We start from the raw sequence: 12,502 nt of genomic DNA, 5'->3' as shown, positions 1-12,502 counted from the left end.
GGTGAAAACTCAAGCAGATCCGATATAGTCTAGTGGCCAGGATATCTGGCTTTCACCCAGAAGGCCCGGGTTCAGTTCCCGGTATATGAGGTCAGTTTTCTAAAATCTTTATTATGAAACGATAGAAGAAGCTCAATGGTGAAAACTCAAGCAGATCAGATATGGTCTAGTAGCTAGGATATCTCGCTTTCACCCAGAAGGCCCGGGTTCAATTTCCGGTATCGGAGGTCAGTTTTCTAAAATCTTTTTTAGTCAACGATACAATGAGCTCAATTTTGAGAAACCAAATAGATCCGATATGGTCTAGTGGCTAGGATATCTGTGTTCACCCAGAAGGCACTTGTTCAATTCCCGGTATCTGAGGTCAGTTTCCAAAAATCTTTATTATAAAACGATAGAAGAAGCTCAATGGTGAAAACTCAAGCAGATCCGATATAGTCTAGTGGCCAGGATATCTGGCTTTCACCCAGAAGGCCCGGGTTCAGTTCCCGGTATATGAGGTCAGTTTTCTAAAATCTTTATTATGAAACGATAGAAGAAGCTCAATGGTGAAAACTCAAGCAGATCAGATATGGTCTAGTAGCTAGGATATCTCGCTTTCACCCAGAAGGCCCGGGTTCAATTTCCGGTATCGGAGGTCAGTTTTCTAAAATCTTTATTATGAAAGGATATATGAAGCTCAATGGTGAAAACACAAGCAGATCCGATATGGTCTAGTGGCTAGGATATCTGGGTTCACCCAGAAGGCACTAGTTCAATTTCCGGTATCTGAGGTCAGTTTCCAAAAATCTTTATTATGAAACGATAGAAGAAGCTCAATGGTGAAAACCCAACCAGATCCAATATGGTCTAGTGGATAGGCAATCTGGCTTTCACCCGGAAGGCCCGGGTTCAGTTCCCGGTATCGGAGGTCAGTTATATAGATTCTTTATTAAGAAACGATACTAGGAACTCAATTGTTAAAACGCAAGCAGATCCGATATGGTCTAGTGGCTAGGATATCTGGGTTAACCCAGAAGGCACTTGTTCAATTTCCGGTATCTGAGGTCAGTTTCCAAAAATCTTTATTATGAAACGATAGAAGAAGCTCAATGGTGAAAACTCAAGCAGATCCGATATGGTCTAGTGGCTAGGATATCTGGCTTTCACCCAGAAGGCCCGGGTTTAATTCCCGGTATCGGAGGTCAGTTTTCTAAAAAATTTATTTATCAAGGATACTAGGAGCTAAACTGTGACAAACCAGACGGATCCGATATGGTCTAGTGGCTAGGACATCTGGCTCTCACGCAGAAGGCCCGGGTTCAATTCCCGGTATCGGAGGTCAGTTTTCTAAATTTTTTATTTTGAAACGATACTAGGAACTCAATTGTTAGAACCCGAGCAGATTCGATATGGTCTAGTGGCTAGGATATCTGGCTTAACCCAGAAGGCCCGGGTTTAATTCCCGGTATCGGAGGTCAGTTTTCTAAAAAATTTATTTATCAAGGATACTTGGAGCTAAACTGTGACAAACCAGACGGATCCGATATGGTCTAGTGGCTAGGATATCTGGCTCTCACCCAGAAGGCCCGGGTTCAATTTCCGGTATCGGAGGTCAGTTTTCTAAAAACTTTATTAAGAAACGATACTAGGAACTCAATTGTTAAAACCCAAACAGATCCGATATGGTCTAGTGGCTAGGATATCTGTGTTCACCCAGAAGGCACTTGTTCAATTCCCGGTATCTGAGGTCAGTTTCCAAAAATCTTTATTATAAAACGATAGAAGAAGCTCAATGGTGAAAACTCAGGCAGATCCGATATGGTCTAGTGGCTAGGATATCTGGCTCTCACCCAGAAGGCCCGGGTTCAATTCCCGGTATCGGAGGTCAGTTTTCTAAAAACTTTATTAGTCAACGATACTATGAGCTCAATTGTGAGAAACCAAATAGATCCGATATGGTCTATTGGCTAGGATATCTGGCCTTCACCCAGAAGGCCCGGGTTCAATTCCCGGTATCGGAGGTCAGTTTTCTAAAAACTTTATTAGTCAACGATACTATGAGCTCAATTGTGAGAGACCAAATAGATCCGATATGGTCTATTGGCTAGGATATCTGGCCTTCACCCAGAAGGCCCGGGTTCAATTCCCGGTATCTGAGGTCAGTTTTCTAAAATCTTTATTATGAAATGATAGAAGAAGCTCAATGGTGAAAACTCAAGCAGATCCGATATGGTCTGGTGGCTAGGATATCTGGCTTTCACGCAGAAGGCCCGGGTTCAATTCCCGGTATCGGAGGTCAGTTTTCTAAAAAATTTATTTATCAAGGATACTAGGAGCTAAACTGTGACAATTCAAACGATCCGATGTGGTCTAGTGGCTAGGACATCTGGCTCTCACCCAGAAGGCCCGGGTTCAATTCCCGGTATCGGAGGTCAGTTTTCTAAATTTTTTTATTTTGAAACGATACTAGGAACTCAATGGTGAAAACTCAAGCAGATCCGATATGGTATAGTGGCTAGGACATCTGGCTCTCACCCAGAAGGCCCGGGTTCAATTCCCGGTATCGGAGGTCAGTTTTCTAAATTTTTTTATTTTGAAACGATACTAGGAACTCAATGGTGAAAACTCAAGCAGATCCGATATGGTATAGTGGCTAGGATATCTGGCTCTCACCCAGAAGGCGCGGGTTCAATTCCCGGTATCTGAGGTCAGTTTTCTAAAATCTTTATTATGAAATGATAGAAGAAGCTCAATGGTGAAAACTCAAGCAGATCCGATATGGTCTAGTAGCTAGGATATCTCGCTTTCACCCAAAAGGCACTTGTTCAATTCCCGGTATCTGAGGACAGTTTTCTAAAATCTTTATTATGAAACGATAGAAGAAGCTCAATGGTGAAAACTCAAGCAGATCCGATATGTTCTAGTGGCTAGGATATCTGGCTTTCACCCAGAAGGCCCGGGTTCAATTCCCGGTATCGGAGGTCAGTTTTCTAAATTTTTTTTATTAAGAAACGATACAGGAACTCAATTGTTAAAACCCAAGCAGATCCTGTATGGTCTAGTGGCTAGGATATCTGGCTTCACCCAGAAGGCATTTGTTCAATTCCCGGTATCTGAGGTCAGTTTTCTAAAATCTTTATTATGAAACGATAGAAGAAGCTCAATGGTGAAAACTCAAGCAGATCCGATATGGTCTAGTGGCTAGGATATCTGGCTTTCTCGCAGAATTCCCGGGTTCAATTCCCGGTATCGGAGGTCAGTGTTCTAAAAAATTTATTTATCAAGGATACTAGGAGCTAAACTGTGGCAATTCAAACGATCCGATATGGTCTAGTGGCTAGGACATCTGGCCTTCACCAGAAGGCCCGGGTTCAATTCCCGGTATATGAGGTCAGTTTTCTAAAATCTTTATTATGAAACGATAGAAGAAGCTCAATGGTGAAAACTCAAGCAGATCAGATATGGTCTAGTAGCTAGGATATCTCGCTTTCACCCAGAAGGCCCGGGTTCAATTTCCGGTATCGGAGGTCAGTTTTCTAAAATCTTTTTTAGTCAACGATACAATGAGCTAAATTTTGAGAAACCAAATAGATCCGATATGGTCTAGTGGCTAGGATATCTGTGTTCACCCAGAAGGCACTTGTTCAATTCCCGGTATCTGATGTCAGTTTCCAAAAATCTTTATTATAAAACGATAGAAGAAGCTCAATGGTGAAAACTCAAGCAGATCCGATATAGTCTAGTGGCCAGGATATCTGGCTTTCACCCAGAAGGCCCGGGTTCAGTTCCCGGTATATGAGGTCAGTTTTCTAAAATCTTTATTATGAAACGATAGAAGAAGCTCAATGGTGAAAACTCAAGCAGATCAGATATGGTCTAGTAGCTAGGATATCTCGCTTTCACCCAGAAGGCCCGGGTTCAATTTCCGGTATCGGAGGTCAGTTTTCTAAAATCTTTATTATGAAAGGATATATGAAGCTCAATGGTGAAAACACAAGCAGATCCGATATGGTCTAGTGGCTAGGATATCTGGGTTCACCCAGAAGGCACTAGTTCAATTTCCGGTATCTGAGGTCAGTTTCCAAAAATCTTTATTATGAAACGATAGAAGAAGCTCAATGGTGAAAACCCAACCAGATCCAATATGGTCTAGTGGATAGGCAATCTGGCTTTCACCCGGAAGGCCCGGGTTCAGTTCCCGGTATCGGAGGTCAGTTATATAGATTCTTTATTAAGAAACGATACTAGGAACTCAATTGTTAAAACGCAAGCAGATCCGATATGGTCTAGTGGCTAGGATATCTGGGTTAACCCAGAAGGCACTTGTTCAATTTCCGGTATCTGAGGTCAGTTTCCAAAAATCTTTATTATGAAACGATAGAAGAAGCTCAATGGTGAAAACTCAAGCAGATCCGATATGGTCTAGTGGCTAGGATATCTGGCTTTCACCCAGAAGGCCCGGGTTTAATTCCCGGTATCGGAGGTCAGTTTTCTAAAAAATTTATTTATCAAGGATACTAGGAGCTAAACTGTGACAAACCAGACGGATCCGATATGGTCTAGTGGCTAGGACATCTGGCTCTCACGCAGAAGGCCCGGGTTCAATTCCCGGTATCGGAGGTCAGTTTTCTAAATTTTTTATTTTGAAACGATACTAGGAACTCAATTGTTAGAACCCGAGCAGATTCGATATGGTCTAGTGGCTAGGATATCTGGCTTAACCCAGAAGGCCCGGGTTTAATTCCCGGTATCGGAGGTCAGTTTTCTAAAAAATTTATTTATCAAGGATACTTGGAGCTAAACTGTGACAAACCAGACGGATCCGATATGGTCTAGTGGCTAGGACATCTGGCTCTCACCCAGAAGGCCCGGGTTCAATTCCCGGTATCGGAGGTCAGTTTTCTAAAAACTTTATTAAGAAACGATACTAGGAACTCAATTGTTAGAACCCGAGCAGATTCGATATGGTCTAGTGGCTAGGATATCTGGCTTAACCCAGAAGGCCCGGGTTCAATTCCCGGTATCGGAGGTCAGTTTTCTAAAAAATTTATTTATCAAGGATACTAGGAGCTAAACTGTGACAATTCAAACGATCCGATGTGGTCTAGTGGCTAGGACATCTGGCTCTCACCCAGAAGGCCCGGGTTCAATTCCCGGTATCGGAGGTCAGTTTTCTAAATTTTTTATTTTGAAACGATACTAGGAACTCAATGGTGAAAACTCAAGCAGATCCGATATGGTATAGTGGCTAGGACATCTGGCTCTCACCCAGAAGGCCCGGGTTCAATTCCCGGTATCGGAGGTCAGTTTTCTAAATTTTTTTATTTTGAAACGATACTAGGAACTCAATGGTGAAAACTCAAGCAGATCCGATATGGTATAGTGGCTAGGATATCTGGCTCTCACCCAGAAGGCGCGGGCTCAATTCCCGGTATCTGAGGTCAGTTTTCTAAAATCTTTATTATGAAATGATAGAAGAAGCTCAATGGTGAAAACTCAAGCAGATCCGATATGGTCTAGTAGCTAGGATATCTCGCTTTCACCCAAAAGGCACTTGTTCAATTCCCGGTATCTGAGGACAGTTTTCTAAAATCTTTATTATGAAACGATAGAAGAAGCTCAATGGTGAAAACTCAAGCAGATCCGATATGTTCTAGTGGCTAGGATATCTGGCTTTCACCCAGAAGGCCCGGGTTCAATTCCCGGTATCGGAGGTCAGTTTTCTAAATTTTTTTTATTAAGAAACGATACAGGAACTCAATTGTTAAAACCCAAGCAGATCCTGTATGGTCTAGTGGCTAGGATATCTGGCTTCACCCAGAAGGCATTTGTTCAATTCCCGGTATCTGAGGTCAGTTTTCTAAAATCTTTATTATGAAACGATAGAAGAAGCTCAATGGTGAAAACTCAAGCAGATCAGATATGGTCTAGTAGCTAGGATATCTCGCTTTCACCCAGAAGACCCGGGTTCAATTTCCGGTATCGGAGGTCAGTTTTCTAAAATCTTTATTATGAAAGGATATATGAAGCTCAATGGTGAAAACACAAGCAGATCCGATATGGTGTAGTGGCTAGGATATCTGTGTTCACCCAGAATGCACTTGTTCAATTCCCGGTATCTGAGGTCAGTTTCCAAAAATCTTTATTATAAAACGATAGAAGAAGCTCAATGGTGAAAACTCAAGCAGATCCGATATGGTATGGTGGCTAGGATATCTGGCTTTCACCCAGAAGGCCCGGGTTCAATTCTCGGTATCGGAGGTCAGTTTTCTAGATTTTTTTATTAAGAAACGATACTAGGAACTCAATTGTTAGAACCCGAGTAGATCCGATATGGTCTAGTGGCTAGGATATCTGGCTTAACCCAGAAGGCCCGGGTTAAATTCCCGGTATCAGAGGTCAGATTTCTAAAATCTGTATTATGAAACGATAGAAGAAACTCAATGGTGAAAACTCAAACAGATCCGATATAGTCTAGTGGCCAGGATATCTGGCTTTCACCCAGAAGGCCCGGGTTCAATTCCCGGTATCTGAGGTCAGTTTTCTAAAATCTTTATTATGAAACGATAGAAGAAGCTCAATGGTGAAAACTCAAGCAGATCCGATATGGTCTAGTGGCTAGGATATCTGGCTTTCACCCAGAAGGCCCGGGTTCAATTCCCGGTATCTGAGGTCAGTTTTCTAAAATCTTTATTATGAAACGATAGAAGAAGCTGAATGGTGAAAACTCAAGCAGATCCGATATGGTCTAGTAGCTAGGATATCTCGCTTTCACCCAGAAGGCCCGGGTTCAATTTCCGGTATCGGAGGTCAGTTTTCTAAAATCTTTATTATGAAACGATATAAGAAGCTCAATGGTGAAAACTCAAGCAGATCCGATATGGTGTAGTGGCTAGGATATCTAGCTTTCACCAAGAAGGCCCGGGTTCAATTCCCGGTATCGGAGGTCAGTTTTCTAGATTTTTTTATTAAGAAACGATACTAGGAACTCAATTGTTAGAACCCGAGTAGATCCGATATGATCTAGTGGCTAGGATATCTGGCTCTCACCCAAAAGGCACTTGTTCATTTCCCGGTATCTGAGGACAGTTTTCTAAAATCTTTATTATGAAACGATAGAAGAAGCTCAATTGTGAAAACTCAAGCAGATCCGATATGGTCTAGTGGCTAGGATATCTGGCTTTCACCCAGAAGGCCCGGGTTCAATTCCCGGTATCGGAGGTCAGTTTTCTAAATTTTTTTATTATGAAACGATACAGGAACTCAATTGTTAAAACCCAAGCAGATCCTGTATGGTCTAGTGGCTAGGATATCTGGCTTCACCCAGAAGGCATTTGTTCAATTCCCGGTATCTGAGGTCAGTTTTCTAAAATCTTTATTATGAAACGATAGAAGAAGCTTAATGGTGAAAACTCAAGCAGATCCGATATGGTCTAGTGGCTAGGATGTCTGGCTTTCACCCAGAAGGCCCGGGTTCAATTCCCGGTATCGGAGGTCAGTCTTCTAAAATCTTTATTATGAAACGATAGAAGAAGCTCAATAGTGAAAACTCAAGCAGATCCGATATGGTCTAGTGGCTAGGATATCGGGTTCAATTCCCGGTATCGGAGGTCAGTTTTCTAAATTTTTTTATTAAGAAACGATACAGGAACTCAATTGTTAAAACCCAAGCAGATCCTGTATGGTCTAGTGGCTAGGATATCTGGCTTCACCCAGAAGGCATTTGTTCAATTCCCGGTATCTGAGGTCAGTTTTCTAAAATCTTTATTATGAAACGATAGAAGAAGCTCAATGGTGAAAACTCAAGGAGATCCGATATGGTCTAGTGGCTAGGATATCTGGCTTTCACCCAGAAGGCCCGGGTTCAATTCCCGGTATCTGATGTCAGTTTTCTAAAATCCTTTTTATGAAACGATAGAAGAAGCTCAATGGTGAAAACCCGAGCAGATCCGATATGGTCTAGGGGCTAGGATATCTGGCTTAACCCAGAAGGCCCGGGTTCGATTTCCGGTATCTGAGGTCAGTTTTCTAAAATCTTTATTATGAAACGATACAAGAAGCTCAATAGTGGAAACCCAAGCAGATCCGATATGGTCTAGTGGATAGGCAAGCTGGCTTTCACCCAGAAGGCCCGGGTTCAGTTCCCGGTATCGGAGGTCAGTTTTCTATATTCTTTATTAAGAAACGATACTAGGAACTCAATCGTTAAAACTCAAGCAGATCCGATATGGTCAAGTGGCTAGGATATCTGGCTTTCACCCAGAAGGCATTTGTTCAATTCCCGGTATCTGAGGTCAGTTTTCTAAAATCTTTTTTATGAAACGATAGAAGAAGCTCAATGGTGAAAACTCAAGCAGATCCGATATGGACTAGTGGCTAGGATATCTGGCTTTCACCCAGAAGGCCCGGGTTCAATTCCCGGTATCTGATGTCAGTTTTCTAAAATCTTTTTTATGAAACGATAGAAGAAGCTCAATGGTGAATCCTCAAGCAGATCCGATATGGTCTAGTGGCTAGGATATCTGGCTTTCACCCAGAAGGCCCGGGTTCAATTCCCGGTATCGGAGGTCAGTTTTCTAAATTTTTTTATTATGAAACGATACAGGAACTCAATTGTTAAAACCCAAGCAGATCCTGTATGGTCTAGTGGCTAGGATATCTGGCTTCACCCAGAAGGCATTTGTTCAATTCCCGGTATCTGAGGTCAGTTTTCTAAAATCTTTATTATGAAACGATAGAAGAAGCTCAATGGTGAAAACTCAAGCAGATCCGATATGGTCTAGTGGCTAAGATATCTGGCTTTCACCCAGAAGGCCCGGGTTCAATTCCCGGTATCTGATGTCAGTTTTCTAAAATCTTTTTTATGAAACGATAGAAGAAGCTCAATGGTGAAAACTCAAGCAGATCCGATATGGTCTAGTGGCTAGGATATCTGGCTTTCACCCAGAAGGCCCGGGTTCAATTCCCGGTATCGGAGGTCAGTTTTCTAAATTTTTTTATTACGAAACGATACAGGAACTCAATTGTTAAAACCCAAGCAGATCCTGTATGGTCTAGTGGCTAAGATATCTGGCTTTCACCCAGAAGGCATTTGTTCAATTCCCGGTATCTGAGGTCAGTTTTCTAAAATCTTTATTATGAAACGATAGAAGAAGCTCAATGGTGAAAACTCAAGCAGATCCGATATGGTCTAGTGGCTAGGATATCTGGCTTCACCCAGAAGGCATTTGTTCAATTCCCGGTATCTGAGGTCAGTTTTCTAAAATCTTTTTTATGAAACGATAGAAGAAGCTCAATGGTGAAAACCCGAGCAGATCCGATATGGTCTAGGGGCTAGGATATCTGGCTTAACCCAGAAGGCCCGGGTTCGATTTCCGGTATCTGAGGTCAGTTTTCTAAAATCTTTATTATGAAACGATACAAGAAGCTCAATAGTGGAAACCCAAGCAGATCCGATATGGTCTAGTGGATAGGCAAGCTGGCTTTCACCCAGAAGGCCCGGGTTCAGTTCCCGGTATCGGAGGTCAGTTTTCTATATTCTTTATTAAGAAACGATACTAGGAACTCAATCGTTAAAACTCAAACAGATCCGATATGGTCAAGTGGCTAGGATATCTGGCTTTCACCCAGAAGGCCCGGGTTCAATTCCCGGTATCGGAGGTCAGTCTTCTAAAATCTTTATTATGAAACGATAGAAGAAGCTCAATAGTGAAAACCCAAGCAGATCCGATATGATCTAGTGGCTAGGATATCTGGCTCTCACCCAAAAGGCACTTGTTCATTTCCCGGTATCTGAGGACAGTTTTCTAAAATCTTTATTATGAAACGATAGAAGAAGCTCAATGGTGAAACCTCAAGCAGATCCGATATGGTCTAGTGGCTAGGATATCTGGCTTTCACCCAGAAGGCCCGGGTTCAATTCCCGGTATCGGAGGTCAGTTTTCTAAATTTTTTTATTATGAAACGATACAGGAACTCAATTGTTAAAACCCAAGCAGATCCTGTATGGTCTAGTGGCTAGGATATCTGGCTTCACCCAGAAGGCATTTGTTCAATTCCCGGTATCTGAGGTCAGTTTTCTAAAATCTTTATTATGAAACGATAGAAGAAGCTTAATGGTGAAAACTCAAGCAGATCCGATATGGTCTAGTGGCTAGGATATCTGGCTTTCACCCAGAAGGCCCGGGTTCAATTCCCGGTATCGGAGGTCAGTCTTCTAAAATCTTTATTATGAAACGATAGAAGAAGCTCAATAGTGAAAACTCAAGCAGATCCGATATGGTCTAGTGGCTAGGATATCGGGTTCAATTTCAGGTATCGGAGGTCAGTTTTCTAAATTTTTTTATTAAGAAACGATACAGGAACTCAATTGTTAAAACCCAAGCAGATCCTGTATGGTCTAGTGGCTAGGATATCTGGCTTCACCCAGAAGGCATTTGTTCAATTCCCGGTATCTGAGGTCAGTTTTCTAAAATCTTTATTATGAAACGATAGAAGAAGCTCAATGGTGAAAACTCAAGCAGATCCGATATGGTCTAGTGGCTAGGATATCTGGCTTTCACCCAGAAGGCCCGGGTTCAATTCCCGGTATCTGATGTCAGTTTTCTAAAATCTTTTTTATGAAACGATAGAAGAAGCTCAATGGTGAAAACCCGAGCAGATCCGATATGGTCTAGGGGCTAGGATATCTGGCTTAACCCAGAAGGCCCGGGTTCGATTTCCGGTATCTGAGGTCAGTTTTCTAAAATCTTTATTATGAAACGATACAAGAAGCTCAATAGTGGAAACCCAAGCAGATCCGATATGGTCTAGTGGATAGGCAAGCTGGCTTTCACCCAGAAGGCCCGGGTTCAGTTCCCGGTATCGGAGGTCAGTTTTCTAAATTTTTTTATTAAGAAACGATACAGGAACTCAATTGTTAAAACCCAAGCAGATCCTGTATGGTCTAGTGGCTAGGATATCTGGCTTCACCCAGAAGGCATTTGTTCAATTCCCGGTATCTGAGGTCAGTTTTCTAAAATCTTTATTATGAAACGATAGAAGAAGCTCAATGGTGAAAACTCAAGCAGATCCGATATGGTCTAGTGGCTAGGATATCTGGCTTTCACCCAGAAGGCCCGGGTTCAATTCCCGGTATCTGATGTCAGTTTTCTAAAATCTTTTTTATGAAACGATAGAAGAAGCTCAATGGTGAAAACCCGAGCAGATCCGATATGGTCTAGGGGCTAGGATATCTGGCTTAACCCAGAAGGCCCGGGTTCGATTTCCGGTATCTGAGGTCAGTTTTCTAAAATCTTTATTATGAAACGATACAAGAAGCTCAATAGTGGAAACCCAAGCAGATCCGATATGGTCTAGTGGATAGGCAAGCTGGCTTTCACCCAGAAGGCCCGGGTTCAGTTCCCGGTATCGGAGGTCAATTTTCTATATTCTTTATTAAGAAACGATACTAGGAACTCAATCGTTAAAACTCAAGCAGATCCGATATGGTCAAGTGGCTAGGATATCTGGCTTTCACCCAGAAGGCCCGGGTTCAATTCCCGGTATCGGAGGTCAGTCTTCTAAAATCTTTATTATGAAACGATAGAAGAAGCTCAATAGTGAAAACTCAAGCAGATCCGATATGGTCTAGTGGCTAGGATATCGGGTTCAATTCCCGGTATCGGAGGTCAGTTTTCTAAATTTTTTTATTAAGAAACGATACAGGAACTCAATTGTTAAAACCCAAGCAGATCCTGTATGGTCTGGTGGCTAGGATATCTGGCTTCACCCAGAAGGCATTTGTTCAATTCCCGGTATCTGAGGTCAGTTTTCTAAAATCTTTATTATGAAACGATAGAAGAAGCTCAATGGTGAAAACTCAAGCAGATCCGATATGGTCTAGTGGCTAGGATATCTGGCTTTCACCCAGAAGGCCCGGGTTCAATTCCCGGTATCTGATGTCAGTTTTCTAAAATCTTTTTTATGAAACGATAGAAGAAGCTCAATGGTGAAAACTCAAGCAGATCCGATATGGTCTAGTGGCTAGGATATCTGGCTTTCACCCAGAAGGCCCGGGTTCAATTCCCGGTATCGGAGGTCAGTTTTCTAAATTTTTTTATTACGAAACGATACAGGAACTCAATTGTTAAAACCCAAGCAGATCCTGTATGGTCTAGTGGCTAGGATATCTGGCTTCACCCAGAAGGCATTTGTTCAATTCCCGGTATCTGAGGTCAGTTTTCTAAAATCTTTATTATGAAACGATAGAAGAAGCTCAATGGTGAAAACTCAAGGAGATCCGATATGGTCTAGTGGCTAGGATATCTGGCTTTCACCCAGAAGGCCCGGGTTCAATTCCCGGTATCTGATGTCAGTTTTCTAAAATCTTTTTTATGAAACGATAGAAGAAGCTCAATGGTGAAAACCCGAGCAGATCCGATATGGTCTAGGGGCTAGGATATCTGGCTTAACCCAGAAGGCCCGGGTTCGATTTCCGGTATCTGAGGTCAGTTTTCTAAAATCTTTATTATGAAACGAT

The 12,502-nt window shown here is 42.2% G+C and overlaps 23 non-coding genes across 23 annotated transcripts; all 23 read left to right on the top strand.

Moving 5' to 3' along the window:
• The first annotated feature begins 1,111 nt into the window (after window positions 1-1,111).
• TRNAE-UUC (transfer RNA glutamic acid (anticodon UUC)) lies at window positions 1,112-1,183 on the top strand. The gene has a single exon. It is a non-coding gene; the product is annotated as a tRNA-Glu (tRNA).
• Window positions 1,184-1,248: 65 nt separating this feature from the next.
• Window positions 1,249-1,320, top strand: TRNAE-CUC (transfer RNA glutamic acid (anticodon CUC)). The gene has a single exon. It is a non-coding gene; the product is annotated as a tRNA-Glu (tRNA).
• Window positions 1,321-1,521: 201 nt separating this feature from the next.
• TRNAE-CUC (transfer RNA glutamic acid (anticodon CUC)) lies at window positions 1,522-1,593 on the top strand. Its single transcript has one exon. It is a non-coding gene; the product is annotated as a tRNA-Glu (tRNA).
• A 201-nt stretch (window positions 1,594-1,794) lies between these two features.
• Window positions 1,795-1,866, top strand: TRNAE-CUC (transfer RNA glutamic acid (anticodon CUC)). The gene has a single exon. It is a non-coding gene; the product is annotated as a tRNA-Glu (tRNA).
• Window positions 1,867-2,341: 475 nt separating this feature from the next.
• Window positions 2,342-2,413, top strand: TRNAE-CUC (transfer RNA glutamic acid (anticodon CUC)). Its single transcript has one exon. It is a non-coding gene; the product is annotated as a tRNA-Glu (tRNA).
• Window positions 2,414-2,479: 66 nt separating this feature from the next.
• TRNAE-CUC (transfer RNA glutamic acid (anticodon CUC)) lies at window positions 2,480-2,551 on the top strand. Its single transcript has one exon. It is a non-coding gene; the product is annotated as a tRNA-Glu (tRNA).
• A 340-nt stretch (window positions 2,552-2,891) lies between these two features.
• On the top strand, window positions 2,892-2,963 carry TRNAE-UUC (transfer RNA glutamic acid (anticodon UUC)). The gene has a single exon. It is a non-coding gene; the product is annotated as a tRNA-Glu (tRNA).
• Window positions 2,964-4,393: 1,430 nt separating this feature from the next.
• TRNAE-UUC (transfer RNA glutamic acid (anticodon UUC)) lies at window positions 4,394-4,465 on the top strand. Its single transcript has one exon. It is a non-coding gene; the product is annotated as a tRNA-Glu (tRNA).
• A 65-nt stretch (window positions 4,466-4,530) lies between these two features.
• TRNAE-CUC (transfer RNA glutamic acid (anticodon CUC)) lies at window positions 4,531-4,602 on the top strand. The gene has a single exon. It is a non-coding gene; the product is annotated as a tRNA-Glu (tRNA).
• Window positions 4,603-4,803: 201 nt separating this feature from the next.
• On the top strand, window positions 4,804-4,875 carry TRNAE-CUC (transfer RNA glutamic acid (anticodon CUC)). The gene has a single exon. It is a non-coding gene; the product is annotated as a tRNA-Glu (tRNA).
• Window positions 4,876-5,075: 200 nt separating this feature from the next.
• On the top strand, window positions 5,076-5,147 carry TRNAE-CUC (transfer RNA glutamic acid (anticodon CUC)). The gene has a single exon. It is a non-coding gene; the product is annotated as a tRNA-Glu (tRNA).
• Window positions 5,148-5,212: 65 nt separating this feature from the next.
• On the top strand, window positions 5,213-5,284 carry TRNAE-CUC (transfer RNA glutamic acid (anticodon CUC)). Its single transcript has one exon. It is a non-coding gene; the product is annotated as a tRNA-Glu (tRNA).
• Window positions 5,285-5,624: 340 nt separating this feature from the next.
• Window positions 5,625-5,696, top strand: TRNAE-UUC (transfer RNA glutamic acid (anticodon UUC)). The gene has a single exon. It is a non-coding gene; the product is annotated as a tRNA-Glu (tRNA).
• An 886-nt stretch (window positions 5,697-6,582) lies between these two features.
• TRNAE-UUC (transfer RNA glutamic acid (anticodon UUC)) lies at window positions 6,583-6,654 on the top strand. The gene has a single exon. It is a non-coding gene; the product is annotated as a tRNA-Glu (tRNA).
• Window positions 6,655-7,131: 477 nt separating this feature from the next.
• Window positions 7,132-7,203, top strand: TRNAE-UUC (transfer RNA glutamic acid (anticodon UUC)). The gene has a single exon. It is a non-coding gene; the product is annotated as a tRNA-Glu (tRNA).
• A 201-nt stretch (window positions 7,204-7,404) lies between these two features.
• On the top strand, window positions 7,405-7,476 carry TRNAE-UUC (transfer RNA glutamic acid (anticodon UUC)). Its single transcript has one exon. It is a non-coding gene; the product is annotated as a tRNA-Glu (tRNA).
• A 1,001-nt stretch (window positions 7,477-8,477) lies between these two features.
• Window positions 8,478-8,549, top strand: TRNAE-UUC (transfer RNA glutamic acid (anticodon UUC)). Its single transcript has one exon. It is a non-coding gene; the product is annotated as a tRNA-Glu (tRNA).
• A 338-nt stretch (window positions 8,550-8,887) lies between these two features.
• On the top strand, window positions 8,888-8,959 carry TRNAE-UUC (transfer RNA glutamic acid (anticodon UUC)). The gene has a single exon. It is a non-coding gene; the product is annotated as a tRNA-Glu (tRNA).
• Window positions 8,960-9,570: 611 nt separating this feature from the next.
• Window positions 9,571-9,642, top strand: TRNAE-UUC (transfer RNA glutamic acid (anticodon UUC)). The gene has a single exon. It is a non-coding gene; the product is annotated as a tRNA-Glu (tRNA).
• A 202-nt stretch (window positions 9,643-9,844) lies between these two features.
• On the top strand, window positions 9,845-9,916 carry TRNAE-UUC (transfer RNA glutamic acid (anticodon UUC)). Its single transcript has one exon. It is a non-coding gene; the product is annotated as a tRNA-Glu (tRNA).
• Window positions 9,917-10,117: 201 nt separating this feature from the next.
• Window positions 10,118-10,189, top strand: TRNAE-UUC (transfer RNA glutamic acid (anticodon UUC)). The gene has a single exon. It is a non-coding gene; the product is annotated as a tRNA-Glu (tRNA).
• Window positions 10,190-11,462: 1,273 nt separating this feature from the next.
• Window positions 11,463-11,534, top strand: TRNAE-UUC (transfer RNA glutamic acid (anticodon UUC)). Its single transcript has one exon. It is a non-coding gene; the product is annotated as a tRNA-Glu (tRNA).
• Window positions 11,535-11,988: 454 nt separating this feature from the next.
• On the top strand, window positions 11,989-12,060 carry TRNAE-UUC (transfer RNA glutamic acid (anticodon UUC)). The gene has a single exon. It is a non-coding gene; the product is annotated as a tRNA-Glu (tRNA).
• Window positions 12,061-12,502: the final 442 nt, after the last annotated feature.

This window comes from Phalangium opilio, unplaced genomic scaffold (genome assembly GCF_054372755.1).
Source record: "Phalangium opilio isolate 3A_F unplaced genomic scaffold, DU_Popi_V2 ptg000118l_1, whole genome shotgun sequence".
Classification (NCBI taxonomy): Eukaryota; Metazoa; Arthropoda; class Arachnida; order Opiliones; family Phalangiidae; genus Phalangium; species Phalangium opilio.
The sequence above is the reverse complement of the archived record's forward strand: the minus strand, read 5'-3'. Positions and strand labels throughout refer to the sequence as shown.